This window comes from Panthera uncia, chromosome F1 (assembly GCF_023721935.1).
Source record: "Panthera uncia isolate 11264 chromosome F1, Puncia_PCG_1.0, whole genome shotgun sequence".
Lineage (NCBI taxonomy): Eukaryota > Metazoa > Chordata > Mammalia > Carnivora > Felidae > Panthera > Panthera uncia.
The window spans coordinates 27955307-27962621 of NC_064813.1; the positions used below are offsets into that span (position 1 = coordinate 27955307).

General features: G+C 38.4%; 1 pseudogene; it reads left to right on the plus strand.

Moving 5' to 3' along the window:
• The first annotated feature begins 5555 nt into the window (after window positions 1-5555).
• LOC125925906 (cytochrome c oxidase subunit 1-like) lies at window positions 5556-6379 on the plus strand (annotated as a pseudogene).
• Window positions 6380-7315: the final 936 nt, after the last annotated feature.

The window sequence follows — 7315 nt, forward strand, 5'->3', positions numbered from 1 at the left end:
TCAACTCATTAAAATATCTGATTTAAAAACAAGCTCTACTATAACTGGAAGCTTTTATCTCTTTCTCCCTCTCACCCATTTTGCCCATCTTCCCCCCTCCCTTTCCCTCTGACAACCATCAGTTTGTCATCTACATATGAGATAGATGGTGGCCACACTTGAGAGCATAGCATAATGCATAGACTTGTGGAATCACAAGTGTAGATTTACCTGAAACTAATGTAACACTGTGTGTCTACTATCGTCAAATTAAAAAATTAAAATAAGCTGTGTTTTTACTCATCATTTCCCACTCCAAGTTTGGATGATGGAAAGAGATCTCTTATTTTGTCCCGGTGTGCTCCCTGCCTTTTCACTACTTTTCTTTTCAAAAGAGATAAACATGTTCTTGTCATCCACAGCTGTTCCTCCAGATGTTCCTGAATCAGGACCAAAATCAGCTCATCTGTGCCTTAAATGTGGTCTTCTTGGGAAATCTCTATCTTCTCTAGGTGAGATGTCTCATAATTCCAGGGCACAGCAGGACGGAGACCTTTTCTTCTAAGAACATCTGCCTGCCAAGAGCAGTATGAAGCATCCTGACCAACTTGGCCATGGAAAAGGCAGGCCCAACATCTAGTGGCCCATCCACGGGAGGCGAGAACGTCTATCAGCTGGGAAATGGGCAGAATTAAACCACAGTGAAAGTTCCTGTTGTAGAGAAAATGCACTTCACTGTTGAATTCAGAGTTCATTTATTGAGGATGCAATGTGTGCTCTGTCATTGGCATTCACCATTTTATTTAAATCTTACTCGATGACATAGTGAATTTCATCACCATTTTATAAATTAGAAAATGACATTTAGGGAATATATGAATAAGGATTCTTTAGATGACATTGCCAGAAATCCAATGCCAGCTATTTTAAGTAAAAGAGAATTTAGTTGGCTCAAATAACTGGAAAACCTATGATGTTGCCTTCAGGCCTGGCTGAGTCCACAGGGTCGAAGGTTATCATCATTTTTCTGGCACTTCATCTTTGTGTCTCAGCTCTGTTTCCCTCTGAGTTGGCTTTATTTTCAGATAGGCTCTTTCCAGTGTATCAAAGATGAACACTGAAGTTCCAGGCTGACATTACCCCCACAGCTAGTAATTCCAACAGGGAGAAAGAGTGCCTTTTTTCCTGAAAACTCTAGAAAAAAAAGCCCTGAAGAAGGCTAATTGTTTTGGCTTGGATCACATCCTCATATCTGAACCAATCACTTGAACAATGTGCTCTGGCCAGGCCTGGGTCATGTTGTCCACTTCTGTGGTGAGAGGATGTGGTCTGATCATATGAAGAAGGTCCCCACAGAAGAGTTCAGTGACTATAACAAGTGGAAAAGGAAATCATGTTTGGCGACAAACGAACAAACTCTGTAGTTACCACATTCTTGTAAAGGGAAGTGAAAATCTTGCCCAAGACTACATTGCTGGGATTCATTGTCACCTGAACTGACTCCAAATCCCATTCCCTCCTACCCTAAAGAAGAAAGGGAGGAACAGACAGTCAAACTACCTAAGGAGAGAAGACTGAAGTTAGGTCCACCAAACGTCTCCAAAATACTTTGGGAGTAAATTAAATGGTAGCCTCAGTTCTTTATGGGGTTTGGTGCACTCTACTATAGAAGTAGAGATCCCTAGGAAACTTGTGTCTCTGAATCATGGATTTCTAATTTAGGGTTTGCCCTCATAATTATAAAAATGTTTACTATTCAATTTAACCTGTAATTAAAACTTTCTAAAGTATATTTAAAGTGTTCTTACCATTTTTAAGAGAGCATTTATATAGAATGTAATGGCTCCAAGTCATCAACATAAACATTAGCTATTATGATGTACAACAATATAATTTACAACAATAGAGTCAGGAGACTCTAGAGTCTCTGGAGGGTAGTAGAAGTATTTACCCGTATCTCAAATTTAAGTTTTCCTATCAGCTCTTGTTATTTTTCTGTCACTTCCCTCATCTGTCAAGACAACCTAAAAAACAAAATAAAATGATAGTTTTACTAGGATAAAAGAGTGGTCATCTACCGCCACTAGCCTCCATCAATGAGCTCTGCTATTATGCTGTTTGATGCTTCAAAAGTATAGTGAACTTAGAAATCGGATAACTGGTCATACTCGAGAGGTGTAGATATGTTCAATCAGTGCTTCTGAGACTGGTCTTTTTGTAAATGAACTTCAAATACATTTATTACTGAAAATGATTTTTTTTGTATGGCTGAAGTATTAAGAAATAATATTTCTATAAAAAATTTGGCCAGTGACTACATAGGCAATGCCTCAAATATTTAAAGAAAAATAAAGCATAGGCTTCTTAATATAAAGTAGGTGTCACAACATATTGAGGACATAAATAGAGACTGGGGTACCATGGCAGATCCGGATGTCCCTCTCACCTCCAGAGTGTAAAGGTGGTAGGAAATCTTTTTTTAATGCTTGGAATCCGAGGTTAGATTTGGGTTTGATTTAGAGATTGATCATCTTTTTGTTATGTATGCACAGACAAGTTCCTTATCCTCTCTGAGCTTCAATTTACTCACTTGTAAAACACAAATATGATAGCTTCTTTGGAGGGTACTCACGAAAATTAAATAAGATAGTATTTTGAAGCTCTTGTCAAAAGCACTTTTGAAAATGATGTCTACATTATTGTCGTTATTGTTGTTACTGCTGCTCTGATCCAATAGAATCTAATCACGTGCCAGAGCTGGATTTCAGTAGCATAGCAATATAGGCAGAAGAGTACTGGAGGCTGAAAAACTGAGGTTTAGGGTTTTAGTCTCAAATATTCCTTAACTACTTTCTAACTCTGTTGGAAAAGAGATAAAGAATTGGAGAAATTTTTGTCTCCAAGATTTAAAAAGTAAAGTTTGTAAATGCTTACAATTTGTTTATACTTACTGTTCCATCTATTATTTTAGTGGGAAGGGGGTGAACAGGTGGTAAGAAGTTAGTACAGTAGAGTAGTATCTTATAAAGGAAGTAGGAGACCCTAAGTCAATGGGTGTCATGGAAGTCAACGCAAATAGCCTATCATTCCATATACCAGACCTGCTAGGGCTGTGCATAGAAGTCTAGCAGGCCTGGATTACAGATTCTAAGAGACGCCAACCCTTGGGCTCGATGGCTTTATATTGCATGATTAGGGAAGCATGGCTCCTCCCCTGGTTGTTCAAGGACCAAGATACAATAACAATATTAGTTGACAGAATCTTGGCTCCCACCCTATCTTGCCATCTTAAGCATTCACTGTTGAGGGTAACTCCAGTCTCTCCTGGCCATGATGGTCTGGGAAGAGAAAGCTGGTGTCCAAACTCGTAGTTGACTAGGACTGATTATCTTAAGCACTGATACAAAGCTAGTTTGAAGGGAGCTTCAAGGAAAATCTTTTTTTTTTTTTTTTTTTTTTTTTTTTTTACTGTGAAACCAGCCTGTAAAGGATCAGTGTTGGGCAAGTTAATTCTTGCCTCTCAGCAGGTAAAGTCATAATTGTATATAATTAAAACTACCTTTGAAAAATCCCTTAAATTTACCCAAAGCACAGTATACATGGTTTATATATAGAATTCTGCACAGTAATTTTATGCACATTAAAAGAGAGAATCACTGGGGCCCCTGGGTGGCCTAGACAGTTAAGTGCTTGACTCTTGATTTTGGCTCAGGTCATGATCTCATGGTTGGTGGGATCGAGTCCCCCGTGGGCTCATGTGTGCATGCTCTTCCTCTATTTCTCTCTCAAAATAAATAAACATTTAAAAATAAAAAAGAGAGAGAGAGAGAAAGAGAGAGAGAATCACTGAGGTAGGCTGAAGGGTGGAAAAAGGTTAAGTCTGTAGAGAAATACCCAGCATTCAAAGCATTTGGTTTTTAAAACAACACTGAAGGGTGCCAGGGTGGCTCAGTCAGTTAAGCATCTGACTTTGCGACTTTGGCTCAGGTCACAATCTCATGGTTCGTGGGTTTGAGCCCCACATCGGGCTCTGTGCTGCTTCAGATTCTGTATCTCCCTCTCTCTCTGCCCCTCCTCAGATCACGCTGTCTCTCTCTCTCTCAAAAATAAATAAACATTAAACAAATTTTAAAAAACACACTGAAATCACTGCATGAATGAGAGCCTGAGAGCTTACTCTATTCTCTTTTACTAGAAAATCTCTATAGCACTAATATTTATTAATAGGTTTGTTGTTGGAAGAATTGTATCAGTTCTTAAGTTAAATGAACTTTGTTCAGTTTTCACAGGTAACACTTGTTGGTGTAATAAAAACTACTGAATTATTTTTGTTTTCATATGACATTTGAGCTTTGCTTTGCTTTTGGTTTCTTGGCCAAGGGCTATTTTGTAGTCAAATAGAAAATGACATGTGAAATATTACAATGAAAGAAGAAAAATTATTAATAAGAAATGTATATTAAAGAGTCAAATACATCATTTTTCCTTTATCACATTATTAGAAGAAAACTACTATGGACCAAGAAAATTCCTATCCATTGTCTGATTTAATTCTTATAATAATTCTATGATATTCATCCTAGATGAGAAAACTCGGACTTTTTTTTTTTTTTTTTAAGTTTTTTTATTTTATTTTATTTTATTTATTTTTGGGACAGAGAGAGACAGAGCATGAACGGGGGAGGGGCAGAGAGAGAGGGAGACACAGAATCAGAAACAGGCTCCAGGCTCCGAGCCATCAGCCCAGAGCCTGACGCGGGGCTCGAACTCACGGACCGCGAGATCGTGACCTGGCTGAAGTCGGACGCTTAACCGACTGCGCCACCCAGGCGCCCGAAAACTCGGACTTTAAGAGATGAAGTAATTTACCTTGGTCCGTGCATCTTGGGAAAAATGATACCAGAAATAAATCACTGCTCTTTTGAATCTAAGGCTTTATGTCCTTCTCTTGCCTCTGTATATCTTAAAAAACTATCTGAGAGGCGCCTAGGTGGCTCAGTCGGTTGAATGCCTGACTTTGGCTTAAGTCATGATCTCAGGCCCCGCATCAGGCTCTGCGCTGACAGTTGAAAGCCTAGAGCCTGCTTAGGATTCTGTGTTTCCCTCTTTCTCTGTCCCTCCCCAACTAACACTCTGTCTCTCTGTCTCTCTCTCTCTCTCCAAATAAATATTAAAATTTTTTCAAATCTGACATTTAGTCATCAAGTTAAACCTTAAGTACAATATAAAAATTTACTTGCTTCTTCATACACACTTGCTAAAAATAGGCATGAAATCAGCCTCTCAAACATTTCTCTAATGGTTCTATTTATGCATGCCCATATATCAGCATTACCTGGTTCCAGATGTTATTAGAAATATTGTGGCATTACATTGTTCTGGATATTATTGTAAATATCAGTTTGCAGTTCATCTGACTAGATTTACTCATATGCTTCGGGAATGACAATTATTTCAATCTAACTTGGTTTACCGGGATTCGGATGATCTCACATATTGTCACCTACTACTCAGGTAAGAAAGAGCCCTTTGGCTATATAGGAATAGTTTAAGCAATAATATCTATTGGCTTCTTAGGTTTCATTGTATGAGCTCACCACATGTTCACTGTAGGAATGGACGTTGACAGACGAGCATACTTCACATCAGCCACTATAATTATTGCTATTCCTACTGGAGTAAAGTATTCAGCTGACCCGCTACCCTTCACGGAGGAAATATTAAATGGTCTCCTGCTATATTATGAGCCCTGGGCTTTATTTTCCTATTTGCCGTAGGGGGCCTAACGGGCATTGTACTAGCAGCTCCTCATTAGATATTGTTCTTCACGATACATATTATGTAGTAGCCCACTTCCACTATGTATTGTCAATAGGAGCAGTATTCGCTATTATAGGAGGTGTTGTTCACTGATTCCCCCTGTTTTCAGGGTATACCCTCGGCAACACCTGGGCAAAAATCCACCTCACGATTTTGTTCATAGGTGTCAACATAACATTTTTCCCTCAACATTTCCTAGGATTGTCTGGAATACCTCGATGTTATTCCAATTACCCAGATGCATACACAACTTGAAATGCAATGTCCTCAACAGGTTCTTTTTCAGCTCATTAACAGCAGTAATGTTAATAATCTTCATAGTCTGAGAAGCCTTCGCATCTAAACGAGAAGTAGCAATAGTAGAATTAACTACAACTAATCTCGAATGATTGCATGGATGTCCTCCTCCATATCACACATTTGAGGAGCCACCTTATGTGCCCTTAAAAGAAGAAAGGAAGGAATCGAACCCTTTTAAGCTGGTTCCAAGCCAATACCATAGCCACTATGTCTTTCTCAATAAAGAGGTATTAGTAAAAAAATTACATAACTTGGTCAAAGTTAAATTATAGGTTTAAATCCTTTGTATCCCTATGGCATATCAACTAGGTTTTCAAGATGCTACATCCCCTATTATAGAAGAACTTCCTCACTTTCACGACCATACATTAATAATTGCATTCCTAATCAGCTCCTTAGTTCTCTATTTCACTAATACTGACAACTAGGCTTACACATATAAGCACAATAGATGCTCAAGAAGTAGAAACTATCTGAACTATTCTGCCAGCCATCATTTTAATTCTTATTGCCCTACCTTCTCTACAAATCCTATATATGATAGATGAGATGAACAACCCTTCCCTAACTGTGAAAACTATAGGACATCAGTGATACTGAAACTATGAATATACTGATTATGAAGACTTAAACTTTGACTCCTTACATAATTCCCATTCAAGAATTAAAACCCGGAGAACTCCGACTACTACAAGTCGATAATTGAGTAGCACCGCCAATGGAAATGACTGTCCGCATACTAATCTCATCGGAAGATGTCCTGAATTCATGGGCTGTTCCATCCCTAGGCCTAAAAACTGATGCCATCCCAGGCAGACTAAACCAAACAACCCTAATGGGCACACGGCCTGGGTTATATTATGGCCAATGCTCAGAAATCTGCGGCTCAAACCACAGTTTTATACCTATTGTCCTTGAATTGGTTCCACTACCATATTTCGAAAAATGATCAGCATCTATACGGTAAAATCATTAAGAAGCTAAATAAGCATTAACCTTTTAAGTTAAAGATGGGGAGTCTAAGCCTCCTCTTCATGACATGCCACAACTAGATACATCAACCTGATTTATCACTATTATATCAATAATTATCACACTGCTCATTATATTTCAACCAAAAAATTTCAAAACATTCATATCCATGAAATCCAGAACCTAAATCTCCAATAACGCTAAAACAACCTAATCCCTGAGAAGAAAAACGAATGAAAATCTA